This window comes from Plasmopara halstedii (genome assembly GCF_900000015.1).
Source record: "Plasmopara halstedii genome assembly, contig: Scaffold_262, whole genome shotgun sequence".
Lineage (NCBI taxonomy): Eukaryota > Oomycota > Peronosporomycetes > Peronosporales > Peronosporaceae > Plasmopara > Plasmopara halstedii.
The window spans coordinates 744,394-753,796 of record NW_020187183.1 but is presented as its reverse complement, the minus strand read 5'-3'; positions in this window follow the sequence as shown (position 1 = coordinate 753,796).

The following is a 9,403-nucleotide window of genomic DNA, read 5'->3' as shown; positions in this document are numbered from 1 at the left end:
GCAATAACTTTGATACTTGACCAGTGCTCAGTGAGCTACGTGCCACTCCATGTTCAGCCCGCGAGCCATGGTCGGGACATCACCTAGGGTGTATAACAACTCGGAATATCCGATACCCAGCACATTGACCGTCCCAGCCCAGTGCCCGCACTAATAGCGCCTCTGATTCTTAGCAGAGCTGAGTTCATGATTCACCAAAGCTTCAACAGGAGACGTGCGCATAGCTCTCAAGGTCTTCGACCTCCAATCTATCCATGGCTCATCGTGTTCCACCCATGACATACCAAGAATAAGGTCATATATTTCAATCAAGTCTAAGGCTAAGCAGCTTCCACGCTATCAAAGTCAAGAAACTTGACAGCGAAGGTCCACAGGAACCCTCGGTACAGTGACACAAGTCTTCATCACTAAGCTAACAGTGACGGCGTCACCAAATCGCGCTTTCATCGCCTCATCATACATCTGACTTCCTTCTTTCGTGGATCGTCGAACAAAATTGCCCGACGTCCCGGAATCGATAAGGATCTCCATAGCTTTTCAAAGCCCATCATGGTCGCTTATACGACCACGAAGCCCGGCTTGCATACACGATCCGTGTTCAAGAGCACAGAGCTCTTCGGGGCTGGGCCCTGTTTCCCTCTACCTCTTTGAGGATCAATGGAACTCAGTTCTACACCAGTAGAGCGCCCCGCGCATACTGTTTTTTTTCGTTTCTTCGCAACAAACCAGACTGGTTAGAAGCGGCACGTCGGTTCAATGGACCTTGACGCGTCTTGCGCAGGTAACAACCGATCTGAAGATGACGGGTGTCTCCATAGACAAAACGCGGTCGGGTATTCAAGCGCTGCATGACAGCTTGGAGTGTCCCCTCCTCTTTCTCAGCATAGCTGAGATCCTTGGCTCAGGCCCGCCCGACGACGTGCATTTAACCAAGTCGTGTCGGTTGAGAGATGAATTTGGCATTCAATGCTGCATTCACCGTTTTTTGAAAGAAAACGGATGCACAGGGAAGACTTTCATTTCGGTCATGCCATTTAGGACCTCCATAAAGACGTTCACTGCGACCTCCTCAGGGAGAAGATCGGCTACAATCCCAGCAATGAGAGTTTTCAACCCTAGACAAAGTCCACAAAGTCCTTCTTGCCCTGTCAAGCGGCAAGGAAACGCGATCGCACGCAATATGCCTTGTTAGGCGACGAGAACCCTTGCAAAAGCTGCGGTTTCTGCTACTTTTAGAAGGGTGACGCCGATACAACCAAAGTATTGCACGTTCGTACCCATAATCGCGCTCGACTCCCAAGCTTGGAAATAGCTAGCGCCACGCGCTTTTGCTTGTTCTGGAGCATGGCGAATGTCAAAGTCAGCTGGGCATTTCTCACCCAGAGCAGGATATTTTCTCCGTCCTTACCCTCGATGATCTTAACGCTCGCCATGAGCGGCCAGGGTCCGGAGGAGTCATCCGTCGTCAACGGTGGCGTCATAGACACTGTAGATACCGACAGCTTTTGCTGATGGTGCTCTAGCAGAGCATTTCCATAGCTTGAAATCGCCTCTAGACACGCGTTTATCGCTTCCAGTCGATGCGAAACAAGGTGCTCCACGCCCTCAGGGCCAAGCAGCGACATCATCTTTTTGAGCCCGTCCTGCATGCCATGGGGCAAAAAAGAGTATTGCTCAAATCTTTACCGAAAATAAGTAAAAACGGCTCAGGCGTAAATTGAATATGAGTGCTACCAAGTGCAGCGGGGCTGCTGTAGCTCTTTGCTTATAGGAAGTTAAGCTAAAAGTACTGACCTCACGCCCTTTACAAGAACCAGTACGAGTGCAGCGGATCGCAAATCACTGCACTGAAAACCTTAACCACTCCTCCGTTCAAAATTGTTTCTCATTGTCTCAGTTGCGGCAGAACCACGAATACCTAAAACTTTAGGTTTAAGTTATTATTATAGTAATAACTAATCAATATAGTAAATGCTATTCAATATGCATTACTACTGGCAATGCTACTACGTAGTGGCATCTTGTTACGGTGTAGCCACACCATTGTGTGATTACAACAAAACTGTGTAATCCATACCTATGTACGGTCACACCATTTGTGTGATACACCCTTCTATACAAGGGTACATGTAACCCCGTTACTGTGCTGACCTCCGTGTTTTCATACAGCGATCGCTCCTTTGTTGCCTGCCCAACCTGTGTGCCTTCCACTTGCTTGTAGCCCATATTTGAAGCATCACATTCGTCCGAGGACTTCTTTAGCTAAATGTTCGAGAGCCAAATAATCAGTGCTCGCATAGCTGAGTGCACCACTTCGCTAGTGCTTTGATCTGAACTCCACTGGCAAGCCTGCAATCATGAACAATCATGTTACCACTGTCTTGGTAGACGATAACGATAAGGTGTCATTATTATATGTGCTGAAGTACGCAAATAATTTTATCCGATGTTTCAGTCCGGTATTCTCCAGCAGCCGCGAGTGTTGTTTGATCACGTATGCAGTAACCGGTTGATAACATGTGATTATGCACAGCAGACATTCAATCAAGGATCGTTACAGCTTCGAGCGCATGACCAAACGTCCTTCTGACGTTGTAGGCGACTGCAGTGACGACAATTTCAGTTCTGATGAACTCGGGTTGTACAAACTTTTGGAACCTTGATCGCCGCATCTTCTGACCACTTAGTCGATTTAGCATGTCTGCTTGATGATACGTAATTTTTCTGATCTGATGAGGCCAATCTCTATCTAATTTCCGCCGTGTCCAGGACTTTCATCTTGTATGCATTGTTGAGCACTTCTTTGACAGAATTGATCGTCGTGATTGTCTTTCTGCGAAAACTATGTCATTCATAAAGTTTAGCGTCGATGAATTTTCAGCGATCGCTTGACATGAATGGTCCGCCCCTCACAACAGCCCTAAAAGTAGTTTTTTACTAGACCACTATGTATTGTCTTGCTCCAGGCACGTTTTGCTTGTTTCAACTCGTATATAGCTCTTTTCGGTCGACATACGTATATCTTTTAGTATTGTCGATACCTATTGTAGCCTCGAAATGAACATTACCTGTCAACACACTGTTGTCAACAGCAGTATCAAGATCCACTTGTTCCATTTAATTGTTGAAGCTACACACACCGAAAGTACCGTTCAAATTAAATAGTTTGTTGGCGACAAAGCAATAAGTTTCGAAGAGATTAAATTTTATAATCCTGCTTGAATTATCTCGCGACAAGTTGTGCCTTGTGCCGCACAGCAGTGCTATTAAGATCAAGATTCGTGGCAAAGCCCCATCGTGATCCAAATGTGCGATTGTTCTTTACTCTTGGTATTTATATCAATATCTGATTCTGCATGTGAAAGCGAAGAAGAGCTTTGATTACTTCGCACCACTTCATTGCATGGTCGCCTGCTATTGCTTGATACTAAGCAGTCACAAATTCGTATAATCTCAGATTTTTATCATGAACGCAAGAAAACAACTGGCATAGATTTCGTCTCAGTAGAGTCATGCATGTTTCGGTGACGATAGACCACCAATTCTTTCTGTTGCCTCTTTATCATATGACCCACTCCTTAGCATACGCATCGGCTCAAGTCTTCGTCTTATTTGGTTTACATCAAGGCGAAATATCAAATGAACTCCATGACGCGTAGAAGATATGGAAAAAGGCTACCAGCATTAGTTCTTTTTCAACAGAACAATCAATAGGCATCGACTGCTTTACGATTACTGACACTTGGTGTACGATCAAAATCGTTCGATTCGAGATCTGCAGCTCGTTTTTTGCAGTTTGAACATGATACTCATTGCTGCTTAGAGGTGCTATGTTCGCTTCTGGCTGTAGTGCATTCGTGTCGTACGTGCCGACTACATCACGCTCACCCAACTTCATAGAGCGGGTCAGTTTTACCAACTTATTCGCCAAATCTAAAACGCGAGAACCCTTGACACTTTACGCGTTCCGAGAAACATATATTTGAAGCTCGTCGACTAAACTTTGTTCTGATGGCATCGTAAGATAAACATAACTCTGCGACCTGACATGGATAAGTGATCCATCCGAGGTTTTATCTTAAAAACCAACTCATATGGCGTAACGTTTGGTTGGGCCGTATTCGTCAAGCCATTGGTAAATTTTGCTGCCATGTCCGCTTCTTCCGCCCAATTCAATCACAAAGTGTTGTATTAAAGAAAACCGCGGGTCATTTTCATGCTAATCTTGAAATTGCACTCCACCACATCATTTTGCGGAGAAATTTTTAAAGCCGAGCGTTGGTGGACAATGCGTTCTGATGCCATATGATTGCAGTCGCTCTGTTCACGAGTTACGTTCTGTTGCTGGATTCCAAACATTTCAAACAAACACCTTGTTGATTTACATAAGCAATGTCGAACTCATTGAACTTGCCAGCTACTACAATTCTGTTCTTCGTCAAGGAAATCGTAACATATCTTGAAAGAACCGCCCACAAAAGTTCGTACATGTTTGCACCTACCATCGAGGTAGAAACCCTGTTTTCTGTGTTCATTCGCTCCGAAAAGCTTTTCGTCTTCGTCATCCCAAAGTTTAAGCAAGAATACAGAGTACTTTGGCTGGTGCGCTGACACGCAGACCGGATAATGAACCTGCTCATGTCACGACGGTGACGTCGTCAGTGACGAATCTGATCCGCGCCGCATACGAATGTGTGTAGTGCTGCTACAGGCTTTCGAGAGCAAGGAGTTTGGAAACTCGGACAAGAAGTTGTCGGGGCATTACAGCACCGATTCGATGGATACACAACGAATTGTAGTTTCTTTCAATGAGGATTTGAAATACCATATTCTCTATAAGGTCCACGACACCCCACTCAGCGGTCATCTAGGTCGCGAGAAGACGTTAAGAGCTGTGATTTGCCACTACTTGCCAAGCTGTGCAAATGGGCGAGCTCATATGTGCGCACGTGTGAAACGTATAAAGGGTAAAACCCCATCCGAATGCGGCAGCGCCACTGGCCACTTACCGGTACCCTACAATGGTTGGCAGTCCATGAGTATGGACTTTGTGTTTGGCCTACCGAAGGATCGGCAAGTAACGCGGGTGTGGTGGTCTTTTTGGACCGTTTGAGCAAGATGGTTCATCTTGCGGCAGTCCCGGACACCATAGACGGAGTGGGTACAGCGACGCTGTTTGTGGATCGTGTCTTTAGACAACATGGACTCCCGGAGCCAATTGTCTCTGTTAGAGACCCGCCATTCCATGGCTCAGGGCTTGGTGGGGGAGAAGTAGCAGAACTTCTAGCAGATGTCATCCCCCTCACTGTCCGTAAAAAAGTCGAAGACTTCCTGTCTACCAGATTTAGTGTCCCACCACACGTTTCCTATGCGATGGATGAAAGCCAAGATATGCAGAAAGAATATGAAAACCGAAGAAGCAGAAGAAATGCGAAAATCTTTGAAGTTAAAGACCTGGTTTTATCAAATGCCAAAAAACTTCCTACATATGCAGTCTCTGCTGTCTTTAAAACGAAGCCCCATCCACGGTTTATTGGACCTGTTAAGGTCGTGGCCAAGAGAGGCCTTGCGTATACGATAAACCTTCCGGGAAGGATGCGCACCGTCCCGGTGTTTTCATGTGGGCTTGCTTAAGCCGTACCAAATTGGCGCTTGGAGGCGCTCGGCAATCCAGTTGCTGAACCAGCAAGCGACTGGTTCTGAGCAAGGAGTGCAACGATTTCCGTTTCCAACGGCGCGAGTCGCTCCACTGTCGCACGAAGTGACGTATTCGTCTTCTCGACGGCTAGGAGCCGCTCCGACATGTGCATCGACTGCCCCAGTCGATGCACAAAAAACTCTCCAGGCCCTCGAGGTCTTTTACACAGCGAAAAGTCATATCGGAAAAATGCTCGGCAGGGTGCCAATGACGACGGACTCTGTCCTCCAGGGATCGATGAGCATCAATAGTCCCCGGGCGGCGATCAGACAACTCGTCATCGCCCGCCAGCGACTCTCATCGATAATTATGGTGGCGCCCACCACCACTTGGAGCGCCTTGTGGGTCGACGTCGTCGACAGGGTCTAACCCAATATCTTGTGAAGTGGTGGGATACCGAATTTCCGAGAACTCGTGCAAGTTTGAGGTGCCACTTTGGCAAGCCTGTCCAGATATCATAGACGCTTTTGATCAGAAGGATCATGACGCTTTGCGTCATCGTGCGCCGTGCGCTTATCGGCAGTATTCGGGGAGGTAGAGGGTCATGAGATGATCTCAAGCTTTGGTACCAAGCTGCTGTGCTCGTAGAGTCACACATGTGAGAGTCCACAGAGCTCGCGGGGGCGTGACGGATTACTCGATATGTCGCAAGTCTCGATGTGTCGCAGGGCGACAATACGAAGGAAGTCGACGTTGCGCCTTGAGTTTGGCAAACTCAAATCAAATGTGGCGTTCTCCATGCTCGTCTAATTCCTTGTGGCTTTGCTGTGAGCTAGACAGCGATGAAAGTTTCCGGTGCCGCTGCACCCATCGCTTGAAGAGCTCCTCATCATCTGTAGCGGTTTCACCAGGGGCGAGGGGCGCGCACCGCAGGAAAAGTTCGAATTTCGGGTACTAGAGCGCCTCTTAATCAAACTTAAGATGGAGCGTGATTCATATCCATTGGGATTTCTTGATGTACCAAGAAGCGAGCTCAAAGAGCTTTCCGCTGATCAAGCTTAGCTTGTGTAGTGGTCGGGGGCACGAATACGGGGACGCCTAACGATCGAGTGATTGCGTCTTTCGCTTCAGTGGGGAGATTCGACGAGCGAAAGCCGTATTACATGCGAGGGTCTAGGATCGAACATGGATACGGGCGCATGAGATCCGCTCTGTCGGCAGGCTCCAACAGCTGCTCCTGTGCTTCGTCGAAACGATTGGCATATAATACCTATTCCACCGGAAGTGAAGAAGGGGACGAACACGGTGTCCTCAAAGTTCGAGCAGGGCCCACGTCGCGCCGTTGGCGCACCTTGTTCTCCTCATCTTTCCATCCTGGGAAAGGAATAATCGATTCGTAGTCAGCTTCCTCCGAATCCTCGACGAGGAAATCTGTCGCGTGTGCGGTGCCATCAGGCCGCGCTTGACGCGTCCGACTGGCTGCGATCGGACTGTTCTATTATACAGCACAGAACTGGCGTAGAGTATATTATGTTTATGCGCTCATGATGGCGTTAGTTAACAATGGCATTGCATTGACTTCATTAAGATGACATTGAGATCATCATTACAGCGAAAGAAACAGTCACTGCTGTTCTCGTCTTTGAAATCCTGATGAGCGAGACTACAACGGGAATCGCAGCCCGCATTACGAGACATCGCGTCAGTAAGAGCGTTTTTATTGTCAAGTTCTTCGTGGATCACTAGTCGCGGCCGTAGACACAGTTCAAAGCATATTTGTAACGGTGTTACACGTAAACTAGTATGAATGGGTGGGTCATACAAGATGGTGTGGCTTCACCGTAACAATAAGCTACTCCGTGGCAGGACTGCCAGTAGGTATGCATATCAACTAGGTTTTACTATTTAATTAGGTATTTCTATATCAATCAAGAAAATCTAAAAGTTTAGATATAGGCGGCTCTGCCACAGCTTAAACAAATAGATTCAGTTTCAGTTTCAATTTGAATTTAAACGGAAGAGCGACTTTACCTTGGATTAGGATTTAAGTGCTTTTGGAGGTAGCGGATTGCGATTTGCTACACTCGTACTGTGTCTTGTATAGAACATAAGGACCTTAGCTTAGCTTCCTCCAAGAAAAGAGCTACGGCAGCCCCACTGCACTTTGTTGAACTCGCCGGCAATCTACGCCTGAGTCGTTACGACTGATCCTCGGTTAATATTTGAGCAATGGCATGCAGAACGGGCTTAATAAGCTGATGTCCTTGCTTGGCCCTAAGAGTGTGCAACACCTTTCATTGCGAGGGCTCCAACCGATTAATGCGCGCCTAGAGACGTTTCAAACAAAGAAAAAAGTCTGTTAGAGCACCTGAGAAGTGATGTCGGCATCGGCATTGTCCGTGACGCCACCGTCGTCGACGGATGACTCCTCCCGACCCAGGCCGCCCATGGTGAGCGTTAAACGATCGAGGGTGAAAGAGGTCCAGCTGACTTTGGTATCCGCGATGCTTCAGATCGAGCAACAGCGTGTGGAGCTAGCTATCTCGACGCTCGAGGGCTGAGCACGATAATGAACAGTAACATGCGGTTCTTTGGTTGTAGCGGCGTTCCCTCCTGGAAGGAGAAGAAACCGCAGCTTTTGCGAGTGTTCTCACCGCCTATTCAGGCATATTGCGTGCGATCGCGTTTCCTTGCCGTCCGACACGGCAAGAAGGTGTTGTTAGACTTTCTCCAAGAGTTGAGAACTCTCTGAGCAGGGATGACAGTCGATCCTCTCCCCGAGGAGGTCGCAGTGACTGTCTTTATGGAGGGCCTCCGCACTGGCGTGTCCATAATCGAAGTCTTTCTGTACATCCGCATGTTTTGAAGAAGCGAATGAGACAATGGATGTCGAATTCATCTTCACGTCGTGGTTGAAATGCACATCGTCGAGCGTACCAGAGCCAATGATCCCCAGCTATGCTGAGAAAGAAGAGAGAGAGTTCCGAGCCGCAATCAGCGTTTAAACACAATTCGATGTTATTTCTATGGAGACACCTGCCATCTTCGGACTGATTGCCCCCTGCGCAAGGCGCGTCAAGGTTCATTGAACCGACGATCTCCTAATTAGTCTAGTTTGTCGCGAGAAAACGACAAAACTTAGTATTCGCGGGGCGCCCTACCGGGGTAGAACTGAGTTATGTTGAGCCTCAAAGAGGTAGAGCGCAGCAGCCCAGTCCCGAAAAGCTCCGTGCTCTTGAACACGGAATGTGTATGCAAGCCGGGCTTGCTGAACGTGAAAGCAACCGTGAAGGGCTTTAAAAAGCTATGGAGATCCTTATCGATTCCGAAACGTCGGGGAGTTTTGTTCGACGATCCACGATAGAAGGAAGTCAGTTGTATGATGAGGCGATGAAAGCGCGATTTGGTGACACCGTCACTGTTTGCTTAGTGATGGATACTTGTGTCACTGTACCGAGGGTTTCTGTGGACCGTCGCTGTCAAGTTTCTTGACTTTGATAGCATATGGAACACTGCTTAGCCTTAGACTTGATTGAAAAATATGACCTTATTCATGGTTGGAACACGATGAGTCATGGATAGATTGGAGGTCTTGAGAGCTACGCGCACGTCTCCTGCTGAAGCTTTGGTGAATCATAAACCCAGCTCTGCTAAGAATCAGAGGCGCTATTAGTGCGGGCACTGGGCTGGGACGGTCAATGTGCTGGATATCGGATATTCCGAGTTGTTATACACCCTAGGTGATGTCCCGACCATGACTCGCGA